The following is a 19,488-nucleotide window of genomic DNA, read 5'->3' as shown; positions in this document are numbered from 1 at the left end:
TCAAAATATATCCATGAATTATAATCAACATAATAATTCACATTTCCAGTTACTGCAGGATTATTTTCCTGCTGTAGCAATCTGGCTCAAATTAAGGTCCTACATGTACATATACACTCTCACATAAAGTACTCGTATACCCACAAGCAAATGCCTCCACCATCTGTCTGATGAACCGTAGATAACACACTGACTTCAACTTAATGGTGTGTGTGTTATACATTGAAGGACCATATTAAGCCAGAACAGCTCTTACCCTCTACAGCAGGTTCGCCTTCTGTCAGTAAAGATAAACAGGGCTATCAGGGAGGACGACTGGACTTCATTGTTGAATAGAGCTGACATGATGCACGGTGTACACATACAGCACTCTCATAATATATGCAAACTTACCGTGTACACACACAACAACCCATGTGCTCGTGCTGCATACACTTATTTAAGTAATTCATTCAGCCACAAAAATGTTTCCCCTCTATAGCAGGCTGGGCCTCTGTTAATACACACAAATGGATTTCAGTAGGAGGTACTGGACTTAAGTCCATATTGGAGATAGCATTATGTACAGACAGTCACACACACACACGCTCACACACACAGACATACAAAAACAGATACAAACATACAACAACGGACAAAAACCTATACCTGCACACATCCACATGCAATACATCCACAAATGACACAACAGAATAGCTCTAACCCTCTTCAGCAGGCTGGGCCTCTGCCACTAAAACGAGAGGATTTCAGTGTGGAGTAAGTGTGTAATAAAGGTGGTATACTGCAGTAGCAGACACTCACACAAACTCACACACTGAGTACAAGGAAATACACATCCGAAACGTTTCCTGAACAATCCTCCACGTATGCATGTATGTATACACTGTAACAAAAAGATGTTGATTCAACGTACAATTGTTTTTTGTTGTGAGTTTGTTGAGCAAACTCACAATCCTATTGCAGCTGGTTGTTTTACAAATGTACGTTGATCCAACAGATTTGATTTTTTTACAGCGTACACACCCAAAATAAAAAATAATAGACACACTCACACAGACCACACCACACACACCCCATACACACACGCACGCCCAGATATACACATGCACCCAGAAAAACACACTCCAGTGCTTGCCAAAATATCCCACATAACAAACATCACCTCAATATTAACATAGGTAGTTCTTACCAACTGATTGGTGACCTGTTATCTCAGGTAATAAAACCCCCCAGTAAGAATCAGAAGAATCATGACCAATATATCATTTAAATGAATATTGTCTGCTTTGTCAGGCATAAACCAGTAGGATTTTGTGATAGGCGTCAATATAAACGTGTGAAGCCTAAGTTAAGTGTATTGGCGTTCTGTCTGATCAACACTGTCATGGTGGGTGGTGAGAATCATGCATGGCCACTCTGTCTCATCCCCACAGAAAGCTACTTGGTCTTAGAGGCCTTACCATGATCCTCCACTGGCTTCGCTGAGTGAGGGAAAACTGTTAACCATCCCCTCATCATTCCAATGTAATGTCGGTTATGCCCTACTGACTAACACAAACACACACAAAGGGACACAGGTTAACACACACACACACACATGCCCTGTTCTCACCCACCCTTATCTGTAAAAAGAAAAAGAAAAAAGAAAAATTGAATCAGACATTGATTGTAGTACCTAACCAGGCCTAACCATTCATTGAAGTATTTCATGTATACGTATTTGTTATGAGTGGACTCACCAGCAGGTGCTGCTGCAGCCTTATCTGTCTTGGCTGCTACAATTAAAGACAAACATATACAATAATGAATAACTAGAGAGCAAAGGTTAGATTCCAACCATACCATCTCGAAAACATCATGAACCATTAAACTTACAATATAGTTTTTTTTAAATTAAGTTTTTATTTATTTTTACCCCCTTTTTCTCCCCAATTTCGTGGTATCCAATTGTTATCTTGTCTCATCGCTACAACTCCGAGTACGGGCTCGGGAGAGACGAAGGTCGAAAGTCATGCATCCTCCGATAACCAACCCAACCAAGCCGCACTGCTTCTTAACACAGTGCGCATCCAACCCAGAAGCCAGCCACACCAATGTGTCAGAGGAAACACTGGCAACCCGGTCACGGCTGGTTACGACAGAGCCTGGGCGCGAACCCAGAGTCTCTGGTGGCACAGCTGGCGCTGCAGTACAGCGCCCTTAACCACTGCGCCACCCGGGAGGCCAATTTACAATATAGTTAAGATAATATAAAATAATCACCACTGTGAATTACCAATATTTGACTTCACACTGTGCAAACATGCATACATGCAAACATTCACAACTTATTTGAATGCACATGTATTATGTAGAAGTCTAGATATGCATAATAATCCACGCATGCACACAGCACTGTAGTGTAAAGTCAGAATGTTGATACATTAATGCATTCCCATGTACATTGTACATACAATATTATACCGGTACGTAGACACATAACACATAAGTTCATACGATAAACAAATACATATTCTAATGTAACCACAGAGGAGTTGCACATTCACTCAACCTTGCTTTGTGCAGTTCTTACCAATTCCTTCCGGCTCTGCCTCTGGCAAAGAAAGAGTATTGGAATTAGAGTCAATGTAAGTATACTGTATATAGAAAAAGGTTGGCATTCATTGGGATAACTCATGTCCTGGAGCCAGCTCTGCCGTGTAGTCACTAGCTGGCACAGCCACAAAATCATAAAATAATTAACCCTAACATTAACCACACTGCTAACCTTACGCCTAACCCTAACCTTAAATGTATTTTTACAATATATAGCTAATTTTGACTTTGCAGCTGGCCCATCTAGTGGATATCACTCAATTATGCCTCCAGGACAAGATTCATCCCAATAAACATCAACATGTTATAGAAACAGTTGCTACTGTGTTCTGTGTTCTTGATAGAGATGGGAAGTTTTAAAGAGAAAATCATTTTTATTTTTATTTCACCAGATAGGCTAGTTGAGAACAAGTTCTCATTTACAACTGCGACCTGGCTAAGATAAAGCAAAACAGTGTGACACAAACAACAACACAGAGTTACACATGGAATAAACAAACATACAGTCAATAATACATTAGAAAAAGTCTATATACAGTGTGTGCAAATGAGGTAGGATAAGGGAGGCAAGACAATAAATAGGCCATAGTGGCGAAATAATTACAATATTGCAATTAAAAAACACCGGAGTGATAGATGAGCAGAAGATGAGTGTGCAAGTAGAGACACTGGGGTGCAAAGGAGCAAAATAAAAATAAAAAATAACAGTATGGGGATGCGGTAGTTGGATGGGCTATTTACAGATGGGCTATGTACAGGTGCAGTGATCTGTGAGCTGCTCTGACAGCTGGTGCTTAAAGTTAGTGAGGGAGATATGAGTCTCCAGCTTCAGTGATTTTTGCAGTTCGTTCCAGTCATTGGCAGCAGAGAAATGGAAGGAAAGGCGGCCAAAGGAGGAATTGGCTTTGGGGGGTGACCAGTGAAATATACTTGATGGAGCGCGTGCTATGGGTGGGTGCTGCTATGGTGACCAGTGAGCTGAGATAAGGCGGGGCTTTACCTAGTAAAGACTTATAGATGACCTGGAGCCAATGGGTTTGGCGATAAATATGAAGCGAAGGCCAGCCAACGAGAGCATACAGGTTGCAGTGGTGGGTAGTATATGGGGCTTTGGTGACAAAACGGATGGCACTGTGATAGACTGCATCCAATTTGCTGATTAGAGTGTTGGAGGCTATTTTGTAAATGACATCGCCAAAGTCAAGTATCGGTAGGATAGTCAGTTTTTGAAAAATATCAAAGAATGCAGCCTCAAGACTAAGATGCTCTTGATAGGGTTTAAGACCATCAAAGTACTGATATCTGAGATAAACAATACCTCCACAAGGGTGCCTAATGAATGTAGAGATTAAGACTTAGTTACTGAAAAACGAACTGAACCACACAGTAAGGGTAATGATCTCTGGCTCAAACTCTGGCCGGACACATGGATCTGCCATCCAAAGCTATAATTTGTACAGACAGTGTCCTTGTTCAGAGCACCTGTTAAAGTGATAACATAAATAGTCTCAGTGCCTTGGGATTTGTAGTGAGCTAAATCCATTAAACTACCCAACCACAGAATGTAGAACATGAACCAAGTCTCCCGAACCATCTCCATCTGATCAATCACAACTGACTTTTCAGAACTATTGTCCCATGAGTATACCGAACTGCGATTCTGAGATTTCAGCCTTGACCTTGACACTCTGGTTGTGCTGAATGACCCTGGCTGTGTTCTCAGTGTTGGCATACTGAGCAGCTGACACGTCTATTTTTGAAAAGGTTTGTTTTTCAGGCAGCAATAAGTTAGCGTTCTCAGCACATCTAGTTTTATCCCTGGCAACACCCACTGTCTTAGGTCTCGGGGGGTCTTTGACACACAGGGCATTAAAAGCGTTCTTTAGCCCAGGTTCTGAGCCTTTTTTAGCAGGCATCTTCTTTTAAAGAGAAAATCATTTTTATTTTTATTTCACCAGATAGGCTAGTTGAGAACAAGTTCTCATTTACAACTGCGACCTGGCTAAGATAAAGCAATCTTCTTTTAAAGAGAAAATCATTTTTATTTTTATTTCACCAGGCCCAGTCCATAGATGGAGGGTAAGTGGGTCAGTGAAGTTCTGATGCTCCATTTGCTGCTCAGTCCACTATTGTTGACTGGGATGGGTGTTATGCACCATTGAGCACATGGCATGAGACGGTAAGCCCCGATGACAAGGCCTTGTGTACTAAGCTGGCAGAAAGCATTTGTTTAACCACCCATCATGACATTGTTAAAGGACACAGGATGAGTGGCTGAAGCACAGGAGAAATATGAAACATGTAGTGACTATCACTGCATGGTCTCCTCTGTGAAAACAGTGTAGAAGTCAGCAATCAAAATGACAAATCCTGTCCCTATACTACAGTATGTTCCAGGACGGTGGTTACCAGTGAAATCCCCTGTTCAGATTCCCATGAAAATGTATGATAGCAGCAATTGATAGTTGAGACCATCCCTAGATTCCGTTGCTAAATAAGATGCCTTAGGATACTATAAAAACAGGCCGGAATTTGACAAGTGATTGTCTTTGGTTAGACCAACACGCAAGCCCTTCTCTCCTTCAGCCCAGTTTGGCCAAGGCTTCTCTCTGGTTACGACCTGTCAGCACTCTCTCTATCACAGGCCAGCTCAGTGTCTGTCTATCTGTCTATCTGCCGTACTCATACCAAAAGTTCTAAGTACAGCGTTAAGTCAGAGAGAGAGAGAGAGAGAGAGAGAGAGACAGACAGAATGACAGACAGAGAGAGAAAAGATGAGCGAGAGAAAATAAGAGAGTGAGAAATGAGAGAAAGTGAGAAGGAGCTAGAGGGAGAGGTAAATGAGAAAGGCCGTCAGGGGTCAGATATGGTGAGAAGTGTTCAGTTTGAGGGCTTGAGGGTCAGCTCCATCAGATTTGGTCATGGGAGAGATGGATACCATGGTGTATATTTAACAAATATCCTGTGAGATAGTTGATGAACCAGTGTTTGATTTCCTAAATTTCTCTACCCAAGCTGCCCCATCACTGTCAAGCCTTCTTCTAAATATATACTGAACAAAAATATAAATGCAACATATAAAGTGTTGGTCCCATGTTTCACGAGTTGGAATAAAAGATCCCAGAAATGTGTTCCATATGCACAAAAAGATTATATACAGTGCCTTGCGAAAGTATTCGGCCCCCTTGAACTTTGCGACCTTTTGCCACATTTCAGGCTTCAAACATAAAGATATAGAATCGAGAATCTGTGGAAAGAACTGAAAACTTCTGTTCACAAATGCTCTCCATCCAACCTCACTGAGCTCGAGCTGTTTTGCAAGGAGGAATGGGAAAAAATTTCAGTCTCTCGATGTGCAAAACTGATAGAGACATACCCCAAGCGACTTACAGCTGTAATCGCAGCAAAAGGTGGCGCTACAAAGTATTAACTTAAGGGGGCTGAATAATTTTGCACGCCCAATTTTTCAGTTTTTGATTTGTTAAAAAAGTTTGAAATATCCAATAAATGTCGTTCCACTTCATGATTGTGTCCCACTTGTTGTTGATTCTTCACAAAAAAATACAGTTTTATATCTTTATGTTTGAAGCCTGAAATGTGGCAAAAAGTCGCAAAGTTCAAGGGGGCCGAATACTTTCGCAAGGCACTGTATCTCCAATTTTGTGCACAAATCAGCCAAGATGGTCCATCTACCTGACAGGTGTGGCATATCAAGAAGCTGATTAAATGGCATGATCATTACACAGGGGCACCTTGTGCTGGGGACAATAAAAAGCCCCTCTAAAATGTGCAGTTTTGTCACACAACACAATGCCACAGATCTCGCTTTGAGGGAGCATGCAATTGGCATGCTGACTGCAGGAATGTCCACCAGAGCCGTTGCTAGAGAATTGAATTTTAATTTCTCTACCATAATCCTCATCCAACGTCATTGTAGAGAATGTGGCAGTACGTCCAACCAGCCTCACAACTGCAGACGTGTATGGCGTCGTGTGGGCGAGCAGTTTGCTGATGTCATGGTATGGGTTATGGTATGGGCAGGCATAAGCTATGGACAATGAACACAATTGCGTTTTATCGACGGCAATTTGAATGAACATAGATACCATGACGAGATCCTGAGGCCCATTGTCGTGTCATTAAAGTGGTGGGAAAAGTACTCAATTGTCATACTTGAGTAAAAGTAAAGATACCTTAATAGAAAATGTAAAAAAGTGAAAGTCACCGAGTAAAATACTACTTGAGTAAAAGTCTGAAAGCATTTGGTTTTAAATATACTTAAGTGTCAAAAGTAAATGTAAATGCTAAAATATAAGTAAAAGTACACATCATTTCAAATTCCGTATATTAAGCAAACCAGATGGCGCCATTTTCTTGTTTTTATTTTATCTACGGATAGCCAGGGGTACACTCCAACACTCAGACATAATTTACAAACGAATCATGTGTGTTTAGTGAGTCCGCCAGATCAGAGGCAGTAGGGATGACCAAGGATGTTCCCTTGACAATTGTGTGAATTGGAACCTTTTCCTGTCCTGCTAAGCATTCAAAATGTAACAAGTACTTTTGGGTGTCAGGGAGTATAAAGTAAAAAGTAAATTATTTTCTTTAGGAATGTAGTGAAGTAAAAGTACATGTAGTCAAAAATATAAATAGTAAAATAGGGTACAGATACCCCAAAAAACGACTTAAGTAGTACTTGAAAGTATTTTTACACCACTGTGTCATTCATCACCTCATGTTTCAGCATGATAATACACAACCACATGTCGCAAGGATCTGTACACACTTCCTGAAAGCTGAAAATGTCCCAGTCCTTCCATGGCCTGCATACTCACCAGACATGTCACCCATTGAGCACGTTTGGGATGCTCTGGATCGACGTGTACGACAGCGTGTTCCAGTTCCTGCCAATATCCAGCAACTACACACAGCCATTGAAGAGGAGTGATGTGGTGAGATGTGTCACGCTGCATGAGGCAAATAGTGGTCACACCAGATACTGGTTTTCTGATCCACGCCCCTACCTTTTTTTAAGGTATCTGTGACCAACTGATGCATATCTGTTTTCCCAGTCATGTGAAATCCATAGGTTAGGGCCAAATTAATTTATTTCAACTGACTGATTACCTTATATGAACTTTAACTCAGTCACATCTTTGAAATTGTTGCCTGTTGTGTTAATATTTTTCTTCGGTATGTATTCATGCCTCAGCCTCACTGCTCTGAAAAGTGGTGCTTCATCTTTTTGGGAAAAATCCATCATATTATCATCATCATTTGAGGTTTACATGTTAAAATCAGGGACAAATCACAATACAAGTTCTTTACCATTCAATAAGGGGGGGGCATTTGGCTTTTGAACTATGCTATACAGTAAATGAAAGTGCACGTCTTCACTCACAGGGTGATATGGATTAAGGATATCATATTCTTTCTCAAAATATACAGAATCTTTCAACATTCGTACCAGGTAGCCTGAGTATTTATTATATATATATATATATATATATATATATATATATATATATATATATATATATATATATATATATATATATACTCTCAGCTCTCTCCCCCTCTACTTCCCCCTCTCTCTCGCTCTCTCTCTCTTTTTGAAGGGTAACCTCTGTGGAATGTTCTTAATCTCTCTTGACATTTCCCCCTCTTCCTTCTCTCTGTGTGCTTCTCCTCCCTCAGATACAGTAGTAGTATGCCATAGACAGTCTACTGCCATGTGTGGCCTCATTTTATACATCACTCTCAAAGGCTTAATCTTTGAAGTGTTCGCTAATTTCATCACTGACCCAGGTCACAATGTATATACATTAGCAAGAGTTGTCTTAAAGAGTTGAATCTGTGATATCTTGAAAAGAACATATGTTTGTTTTATACTAGCATTAGAGTTATATATTTTAGCCTTGCGGTAATGCATCTACAGTATGCTTGGTGAGCATTCCTTTTCCTAAGCCAATGTTAGAGAGTTTCTGAAATACCTGCCTATAGGCTCTTTAATGTAGGGGCTCAAATCAAATCAAATCTAATTTTATTTGTCACATACACATGGTTAGCAGATGTTAATGCGAGTGTAGCGAAATGCTTGTGCTTCTAGTTCCGACAATGCAGTAATCAACGAGTAATCTAACTAACAATTCCCCCCCCCAAAAAACTACTGTCTTATACACAGTGTAAGGGGATAAAGAATATGTACATAAAGATATATGAATGAGTGATGGTACAGAGCAGCTTAGGCAAGATACAGTAGATGGTATCGAGTACAGTATATACATATGAGATGAGTATGTAAACAAAGTGGCATAGTTAAAGTGGCTAGTGATACATGTATTACATAAGGATGCAGTAGATGATATAGAGTACAGTATATACGTATACATATGAGATGAATAATGTAGGGTATGTAAACATTATATTAGGTAGCATTGTTTAAAGTGGCTAGTGATATATTTTACATAATTTCCCATCAATTCCCATTATTAAAGTGGCTGGAGTTGAGTCAGTGTGTTGGCAGCAGCCACTCAATGTTAGTGGTGGCTGTTTAACAGTCTGATGGCCTTGAGATAGAAGCTGTTTTTCAGTCTCTCGGTCCCAGCTTTGATGCACCTGTACTGACCTCGCCTTCTGGATGATAGCGGGGTGAACAGGCAGTGGCTCGGGTGGTTGTTGTCCTTGATGATCTTTATGGCCTTCCTGTAACATCGGGTGGTGTAGGTGTCCTGGAGGGCAGGTAGTTTGCCCCCGGTGATGCGTTGTGCAGACCTCACTACCCTCTGGAGAGCCTTACAGTTGTGGGCGGAGCAGTTGCCATACCAGGCGGTGATACAGCCCGCCAGGATGCTCTCGATTGTGCATCTGTAGAAGTTTGTGAGTGCTTTTGGTGACAAGCAGAATTTCTTCAGCCTCCTGAGGTTGAAGAGGCGCTGCTGCGCCTTCCTCACGATGCTGTCTGTGTGAGTGGACCAATTCAGTTTGTCTGTGATGTGTATGCCGAGGAACTTAAAACTTACTACCCTCTCCACTACTGTTCCATCGATGTGGATAGGGGGTGTTCCCTCTGCTGTTTCCTGAAGTCCACAATCATCTCCTTAGTTTTGTTGACGTTGAGAGTGAGGTTATTTTCCTGACACCACACTCCGAGGGCCCTCACCTCCTCCCTGTAGGCCGTCTCGTCGTTGTTGGTAATCAAGCCTACCACTGTTGTGTCATCCGCAAACTTGATGATTGAGTTGGAGGCGTGCGTGGCCACGCAGTCGTGGGTGAACAGGCAGTACAGGAGAGGGCTCAGAACGCACCCTTGTGGGGCCCCAGTGTTGAGGATCAGCGGGGTGGAGATGTTGTTGCCTACCCTCACCACCTGGGGGCGGCCCGTCAGGAAGTCCAGTACCCAGTTGCACAGGGCGGGGTCGAGACCCAGGGTCTCGAGCTTGATGACGAGCTTTGGAGGGTACTATGGTGTTGAATGCCGAGCTGTAGTCGATGAACAGCATTCTCACATAGGTATTCCTCTTGTCCAGATGGGTTAGGGCAGTGTGCAGTGTGGTTGAGATTGCATCGTCTGTGGACCTATTTGGGCAGTAAGCAAATTGGAGTGGGTCTAGGGTGTCAGGTAGGGTGGAGGTGATATGGTCCTTGACTAGTCTCTCAAAGCACTTCATGATGACGGAAGTGAGTGCTACGGGGCGGTAGTCGTTTAGCTCAGTTACCTTAGCTTTCTTGGGAACAGGAACAATGGGGCTGACGCTGGAGTAGAGAAGCAGGTACGGGGAGTTGAACATTTAATGAGGAACAGACATGGAACAATACAAGAACAGCGTCAGCACACGGGGGGGACGACACAATGACATACAAACATTAATCCTGAACCAGGGAACAGAGCTTGGGACAGACATTTATAAGGGAGGTAGACACAGGTGATTGAGTCCAGGTGAGTCCAATAATTGCTGATGCGCATGACAGGGGAAGGCAGGTGTGCGTAATGATGGTGGCAGGAGTGCGTAATGATGGGGAGCTTGGTGCCTTCGAGTGCCAGGGAGGGGTAGAGGGAGCAGGCATGACACTTTAACACGTCTACAACCGTGAGTTAAAGGCAACATGTTGTGTTAATGGCGCTTGGTGACCCTCACAACACCACAGAGATATCTACAACCTATAGACGTGTGACATACGTCTGACATACAGTGCATTCAGGAAGTATTCAGACCCTTTCCCTTTTTCCAAAGATGTTTAGGTTACAGCCTTATTCTAAAACGTTTTCAATTGTTATTTTCTTCAATCAATGTACACACAATAACCCATAATGACAAAGCAAAAACAGGTTTTTAGAAATGTTTGCAAATGTATAAAAAAAGAAGTAATATTACATTTACACAAGTATTCAGACCCTTTACTCAGTATTTTGTTGAAGCACCTTTGGCAGCGATTACAGCCTCAAGTCTTCTTGGGTATGATGCTACAAGCTTGGCACAAGTGTATTTGGGGAGTTTCTCCCATTCTTCTCTGCAGATCCTCTCAAGCTCTGTCAGGTTGGATGGGGAGCGTTGCTGCACAGCTATTGTCAGGTCTCTCCAGAGATGTTCGATCAGGTTCAAGTCCGGGCTCTGGCTGGGCCACTCAAGGACATTCAGAAACTTGTCCCAAAGCCACTCCTGCGTTGTCTTGGCTGTGTGGTTAGGGTCGTTGTCCTGTTGGAAGGTAAACCTTCGCCCCAGTCTGAGGTCCTGTGTGCTCTGGAGCAGGTTTTAATCAAGGATCTCTCTGTACTTTGTTCCATTCATCTTTCCCTCGATCCAGACTAGTCTCCTAATCCCTGCCGCTGAAAAACATCTCCACAGCATGATGCTGCCACCACCATGCTTCACTGTAGTGAAGGTGCCGGGTTTCCTCCAGACCTGAAGCTTGGCATTCAGGCCAAAGAGTTCAGTCTTGGTTTCATCAGACCAGACCAGACAATCTTGTTTCTCATGGTTTGACAGTTCTTTAGGTGCCTTTTGGCAAACTCCAAGCAGGCTGTCGTGCCTTTTACTGAGGAGTGGCTTCCACCTGGCCACTCTACCATAAAGGCCTGATTAGTGTCCTTCTGGAAGGTTCTCCTATCTCCACAGAGAAACTCTGGAGCTCTGTCAGAGTGACCATCGGATTCTTGGTCACCTCCCTGACAAAGGTCCTTCCCCCTTGATTGCTCAGTTTGGCTGGGCGGCCAGCTCTAGGAAGAGTCTTGGTGGTTCCAAACTACTTCCATTTAAGAATGATGGAGGCCACTGTGTTCTTGGGGACCTTCAATGCTGCAGAAATGTTTTGGTACCCTTTCCCAGATCTTTGCTTCGACACAATCCTGTCTTGGATCTATACGGACAATTCATTCGACCTCATAGCTTGGTTTTTGCTCTGACATGCACTGTCAACTGTGGGACCTTATATAGACAGGCTTTTCAAAATCATGTCCAATCAATTGAATTGACCACAGGCGGACTCCAATCAAGTTGAAGAAACATCTCAAGGATGATCAATAGAAACAGGATGCGCCTGAGCTCAGTTTCGAATCTCATAGAAAAGGGTCTGAACACTTATGTAAATAAGGTCTGTTTTTTATTTGTAATACATTTGCCAACATTTCTAAAAAACAGTTTTTGCTTTGTCATTATGGGGTATTGTGTGTAGATTGATTAGGAAAACAATTAATTTAATCAATTTTAGAATAAAGCTGTAACGTAACAAAATGTGGAAAAAGTCAAAGGGTCTGAATACTTCCCGAATGCACCGTACATGTCTCATTACTCACATGTGATGCTGCACACCCCAAAAAATCCTGCATATCAGTATGGGAGAGTGGGTTAAGATGAGCCAAAGGGGTTTCTTCCATCATTTCATGGAAGAAACCACATGGAAAAAGAAGTAAGCAAGTTAGGTCCAAACAGGCGATTTTCACCAAATCAAATTAATTTATTGTGTTAAGAGGTTTCATGATGCTTGTTTCTAAACCAAAGTAGATCATTTTAAGATTGTTCTATACATCAGTTGTGGTCTCTATAAACTTCAATATGAGGACCTAAACCTAAACCTAACCTCCTGTGTGGGCTAATAAAGTCCAAATGTTCAGTGTTCGTAGTTGTATCTAGTATTGTAATTCAATGAGTAATTATATTTCTAAGTGCATAAACTACAGTACATACAGTATGTGATACAAATAAACATCTTTATCTAGACATCAGCATGTGCTTGTTTATCTATAAAAGTCACCATGGTATAATACGCAGGCTGGAATTTATTGTCATGAATCTGGATGCAGTTCTGAAGTGTGGTCACTAGCTGGCACAGCCACAAGTCATCAAAACCTGACCCTAACCACACTGCTAACCCTAATGCCTAACCCTAACCTTAAATTAAGACCAAAAAGCTCATTTTTTATTTTCATAAATTTTTTACGGTACAGACGATTTTGACTTTGCAGCTGGCCCATCTACTGGAAAAAGCTCAGTTCTGCATACGGGGCAAGATGAATGAAAATCAACGTCAACCTGCGTATAATGCAGGCATTTTCACATTTCATAAATATGTATATAACTGTAGCACCAAGCGGGCATATTCACATTAGGACTCCAAGGGGAGATTTATATTCAAAGGGTCTATTTATACCGCTGAGCGTGTGGTGGAGTATCAATGGTATTATTGGCATTTGGCGGGCATCTATGCTGGGGGCAGAGTGTGACTGATGGAGTTTCATCGTTTTATGATGAGGATGAAGAGAGTGATGCTTTTGGCAGCATGGGAGTACACTTAAGCCTCTGCTCTCTATATCGCTCCATCATTTGGCGGTTTTATTTGACAGTTCCGATGATATGAGTTATAGATGTATATGTCATAGTGTTTTCTGGACAAAGGCAGAAGAGGGGGAGCATATTCTAAGGAGTAGTAGTAGGGGGGTAGGGAAGGTGGCATGGTGGAAGGAGAGTAATGTAAGTTGAATGAATACCATAACATATACGCAGGCCTATATTGCTGGCATCAGGTCTTGCTATGAATAGCATTAATATCACTCTAATGTAGTAATTATTTGTGGTTGTAACTTGGTGGAGGTTGTGGTGGGTCCCAGCCAGGTGTATTTGTTTCCACTCTGCAGTAGTTGTGCTGTGTAATCGCTGCAGCTGTCTTTTAACACAGCATGTGTGGGCTATAGAAGTCACTGGGCTGGCAACTATAACTTCACCTGTTTAACGAACCACTTTCATGTTTTCCAACATGGCAGCAGGAAGAGGTGGGAGGACATTTACTAGGGTACTACAGTACTGAGGTAAGCCTGTAAGGGAACATAGGAAGGGAGGGGAGAGAACCTGGGAGGGTAGTATATCACACTGTATTTTATCAGACAGTAATGATGATAAGAATTATAGCCTGTATGCATTCCTCAAGTGATGTCTCTCTCCGCTTCCCCTCCCCCACCCGCTGGCACGAGTCTGGGGTGAAGGTCTATAGTGGAACAGTGGAGGAGAGAGGATGAGACATGGTAATAGGAGTGGTAGAGAAGTAAACGGAGAGAGGGGACAATACCAAATACTATTTGGTATTGTCGTAAATATGACCAAGTATTTTAGAACATCTTGTAAATAGAAAGCTTTCAACAAAAAACACTTTGGCACAGAGGAAAATGACACCTCTTTAGGGAAGTAGAATCTGCAGAATGGAATAAACGAGACCCCATAAATATCATCCCAAACTGTCCTCTATCTTTTCCATTCATCTCCATTCATTACCATTCCCTCCGCATCTCTCTCCGTGCCTTACCAGAGGGTGCTTAAAATAGGTCTGGCTCAAAGCGCAGAAACAACATTTTACATTAGAGGACATTACCAAATACTACTGCCAGTGTTCCTATCGGCCACAATGTTTATAAAGTCTTAGTTAATGACATATTGGGGCTTAACGGTTCACACTCTGATTGTGAACTCCTCTGGCTCTCTGTTGACTCTGCATCTGTCTGTAATCCATCAAGCCAGAGCTGCATACCTGGGGGGGGTATAGTGACGGCCCTGGTATGAGGTAATGCTATACTCACTGCCTCGGTTTCATGAGGGCAGGGTGTGGAAGAGGAGGCTCAGGAGATTTTCAGTCTTTCCCTGCCACTCTGTCCAGGCAGCAGGGCCCAGTCCAGAAGAAGGGGTGGAAAGGGGTGTGGGTAGAGGGGGTCAGTGGCAGTCAGTGCCATTTAAGATTAGGGAGGACGGTTCATTTTTTTAAGGGCCTTAATTCTATTACAGTATATTGAATGACTGTTATTCATATTCCTTTCACCAAGCTCCGTGTAACAGCGATAGGTTTAGACTACAGCATGATACTTAAATTTGTCCTATACCTATCATGAGGTTGCTACATCCTAGCCTACAAAGTTTAACAGGTCAAGAGACAAATTGGTGTAATCAACGTGACAGACAGGGACACATTCAATACCCCATTGCACACTCTTGCCAGCACCTAGCTGATCTAGAGTGTAATCATTAGTCCAAACAGTTTAAAAACAGTATGTTTTGCAACTAAAACAAGTTTTTATTGGACAAATACAGGTTTGTCCATCCCGTTTAGTTCCGTTTGCTTCTGTTTTTATTAAGTTTTCTTGTTTTCCAATCAACCAACAAAACACATTCCACATTCACAGATGTGACAGGCTTAAAAAAAGAAAAGAAAAAAGTCAAAAAAATATAATAATAATACATTTGGAAAAAAATACAATTAAAATGAAAGATTAAGAAAAATAATAAGTGTTTTTATTTTATTTATTTATTTTCCTTGGTGCATATATATATATACATACATACATACCCACACACACACATATATACATATATATATATATACATACATACATACGCACACTTACTCAAATTTAAAAAAAATAAAAACACTAAAAAATTAAAAATAAAACGTTTGCTTCTGTTTAAGAAACATTTTGCAACAGAATTGGTGGAATTAATACACCCCTGATCACACAGTTCACTTTCATAGCAGCCATACAAACAGCATCATCACATCAACGCGCTCTCCTCCGCTCACATTTTCCCTTCACTTGAGGACTTCAGTGCACAACACAACAGCTGTCTGGATCAGGCGAAAAAACCTCTCCAAGCCAAACCTTCATACCATAAGTGCTACACACAGCCTGCATCGTTGTCACCATATTAGGTAACGTCAACATACACGACATTACCAAAAGTATGTGGACACCTCCTCATCGAACATCTCATTCCAAAATCATCGGCATTAATATGGAGTTGGTCCCCCCTTTGCTGCTATAACAGCCTCCACTCTTCTGGAAAGGCTTTCCCCTAGATTTTGGAACATTGTTGCGGGGACTTGCTTCCATTCAGCCACAAGAACATTAGTGAGGTTGGGCACTGATGTTGGGCGATTAGGTCATGCTGAAACAGGAAAAGGCCCTCCCCAAACTCTTGCCACACAGTTGGAAGCACATAATCATCTAGAATGTCATTGTATGCTGTAGCATTAAGATTTCCCTTCCCTAAGGGACCTAGCCCGAACAATGGAAAACAGCTCCAGACTATTATTTCTCCTCCAACAAACTTTATAGTTGGCACTATGCATACGGGCAGGTAGCGTTCTCCTGGCATCCACCAAACCCAGATTCGTCCATTCGACTCCCAGATGGTGAAGTGTGATTCATTATTCCAGACAATGTGTTTCCACTGTTCCTTAATGTTTTAAGAAATTAATTTGTTCAAAACTGTTCAACTATTGTCTTTGCCTTTGAGTCAATTACTCACCACATGTTATGCACTGCAGTGCTAGCTAGCAGTAGCTTATACTTTCAGTTCTAGATTAATTCTCTGATCCATTAATTGGATGGACAACATATCAGTTCATGTTGCAAGAGCTCTGATAGGTGGGAGAACGTCCTCTGGAAGTTGTCATAATTACTGTATAAGTCTATGGAAGGGGGTGAGATCCATGAGCCTCCTAAGTTTTGTATTGAAGTCAATGTATCCAGAGGTATGTATGTATCCAAAATAGCTGTCCTCTGGCTACACCATGGTGCAGAGTGCTGCTAAGGCTACTGTAGACCTTCACAGAGTGATTAAATCAGTTATTTGGTGACGTGAATATATTTAGTACAGCTTTATCTAAAAAAAGATCACTTTGAAATGTTTCACTATTTTTTATTTATTTAAATTCACTGAGTAGGATGGTCCTCCCCTTCCTCCCCTGAAGAGCCTCCACTTGAAGGGGTCATGAAACCCTAAACTTTCACTAATCAAATGGCCCCACCGCAAAACACGTTGGTGGGATATCATAACACTCTATTAGGGACATTTCCCTGCACCGGTCCACTGCTCCAGACCCCCAGGGAGGGGGGTGTAAAGATGCTGATCTTTCACTGCATTACAGAGAATAATTAATTGTGTTATTTTCGCTCCCCTGATGAAGGGAAGCAGCACCAACAAACAACTCTTCACCTGTTATCACCCCTCATATTGCCTGAGTGTAATTGATACCATGATGTGTCTCACAATCATATACTGTATGTCCAAAACACAAGACATTCATGGCTAATCATTAATATCTCTGATAAAATATTCATATTTTCCACAACACTAGGTTGACCAAGCTTAGGTATTCCCTCTCTGGTATGCTCAATCCCCTTCCTCAGGCTAAGCACACAGGCTGCAGAACTATTCTTAATGCTGTTTCTTGGGAAGCGTGCTTTCTCCATGTCCCAGTGGCTTCTTGAGTACCAAACAGTCACCATGAGGGAGGGGAAGGCTCCGGGGCTGAGTTGAAGTTCAAAGGGGGGGGGGGCAAGGATTTGGGGTTAGTGGAAAAGTAAGGGAGAGCAGTCTAAAGGATGGAATTAATGTGGTAACAGGAACACGATCTGCATGATGTCATGATGCTAGATTGGCAACACATGGCTGAGACATAAAGGAATTGGTGTGTAATTACTCTGAGCCAGCCAGGCAGGCAGTATAAACAGGAATAACAGTGGTGAAACGAAGGGTGTGTAAGGTAAGATGACAGAGTACAGTAAAAAAGTTATGAAACATATAGTAAATACAGTACAAGATACTGTATGCCCTTTGAATACATTTACTGTATATAGTTAATAGTCTATGGTAAGGATCCAAACAGGCCACATTAATCGGTTAGCCCAATGAAAGAGTTCAGTAGAGGTGTAAGTGAAGTAGACAGGCAATCAGGATCAGATAGATTGAGCCTCTGAGGTGCAGAGAAGTGATGTGAAAAGAGGTCACACCTGACATGGCATAACCTCCTCCGACACATCATCTCGTTCATCTTTCTCCCCTCATCTTATCGGTATGCTTTACTATGCTACTGCTCTACTCTGTTCTTCCACACTACACTCTTAGAAAAAAGAGTTTCAAAAGGGTTTTTCAGCTGTCCCCATAGGAGAACCCTTTCGGGTTCCATGTAGAACCCCCTGTAGAAAGGGTTATACATGGAACCCAAAAGGGTTCTCCTATGGGGAAAGCCGAAGAACCCTTTTAGGTTCTAGACAGCACCTTTCTTTCTAAGAATGATTATCCTCCCTCCCTCCCTGTTTGAGTCTCTCAAATGTCATGTTGCCATGTGATTTTACAGTGCCTTAAGGTCACTGTTGAAAAAAGACCATGACATATTTTAGATCCCCTCAGATAGACAAACATTACTACATACGGGCAAGAAATTTCACTGACACTTATGGCAATGTTTTGTCAACAGATGCCGGAGCTGCAATGTCTAGGTCTTCACAACAACTAATTCCATGCATAAAAGACCTACGTATTGCTGGTGTTAATGCTGTCTGAATATAGGCCAACAATGTATAAGTCCTCACACTTGAACCCCTTTTCCCCCATATCAACAGTGTGGGTCTATTACAAACATGGGAGGACTTTGTGGTGTAAAAGAGCACAGATCTGTGCAAGTAATAACATGAGCCTTTTATAATCTATAACCTCATTTTAACAGATATGTGCTCTTTTCGATAGTGTCAAATAGATGGTTTGTAGATGTTCAGTAGATCAATTATCTATCAACAACATTTTAACTAACTATCCACTCTAACCATAGACCTAACCTTAACCCTTATCATAATGCATATAATAATACAAGCTCCAAACTAACTATTGAGACGAGATAGGCCTCTACCTTGCTACTGTCTGGACTCTCCACCATCACAAAAACATGCAGATTCTCACTTTCTCTTTACCTCACTCTACCTTCATAATGAATGCAACCTATGTTAATTCAGAGGATTTCATCACTTTGTCATGCTTATCGTAACATTTCCCAACAGATATGATAATAAACTTCATATATTACTACTGTGAACACTATGGGGGTATAAAGTGAAAAACAACAACGTATCCAGTCCAAAGAGGACACTAGCTGTACAGCAGTACTGAAGCTTATGATGTGTATGACCTGCTTACCTGGCTTCTTGGCTTCGGGCATAGCTGCAATAGTGTGTCTATCTCTTCCTCTGACTGTGTCTCCCTCCCTCCTTGTCTGTTAGTCTGTCTGCTTTTCCTTTTTATTCCCTCCTCCCTCTCCACTTCAGTCCCCCTCCCCAGGAAAAGGCTGTCAGATGACACCTAGAGGGGATCCAGGAGCTCTGAGGAAAGAAGGAAGGGGTAGCGGGTGAGAAGGAAAGGAAGACAGCATAGAGGTGAATGGGGGTTGGATGCAGTAATGAAGAGGACGACCCGGCTGGAAACTGTTAATTGGTTAACACGGTAGGGCGGGAGCCAGCCCATTAGCTAATTGATTGACACACCGACTAGCATTGATTGACAGGTTGATTGTCTGACTGTTCTCTATATCACTTTTGACTGTCTAACACAAGACACCTTAGGCAAGTTTCCATTGACC

At 42.0% G+C, this 19,488-nt stretch overlaps 1 long non-coding RNA gene across 1 annotated transcript; it reads right to left on the bottom strand.

The window, feature by feature from the left end:
- Nucleotides 1-321: 321 nt before the first annotated feature.
- On the bottom strand, nt 322-19,159 carry LOC112259253. The gene is made up of 4 exons (XR_006082249.1): nt 19,050-19,159; nt 2,573-2,593; nt 1,740-1,775; nt 322-1,622 (listed from the first exon to the last, which is right to left on the bottom strand). It is a non-coding gene; the product is annotated as an uncharacterized LOC112259253 (long non-coding RNA).
- Between the last annotated feature and the right edge of the window lie 329 nt (nt 19,160-19,488).

Source organism: Oncorhynchus tshawytscha, unplaced genomic scaffold (genome assembly GCF_018296145.1).
Source record: "Oncorhynchus tshawytscha isolate Ot180627B unplaced genomic scaffold, Otsh_v2.0 Un_contig_2225_pilon_pilon, whole genome shotgun sequence".
Taxonomy (NCBI): domain Eukaryota; kingdom Metazoa; phylum Chordata; class Actinopteri; order Salmoniformes; family Salmonidae; genus Oncorhynchus; species Oncorhynchus tshawytscha.
Note: the sequence above shows the minus strand (reverse complement) of the source record. Positions and strands in the feature narration are given on the sequence as shown.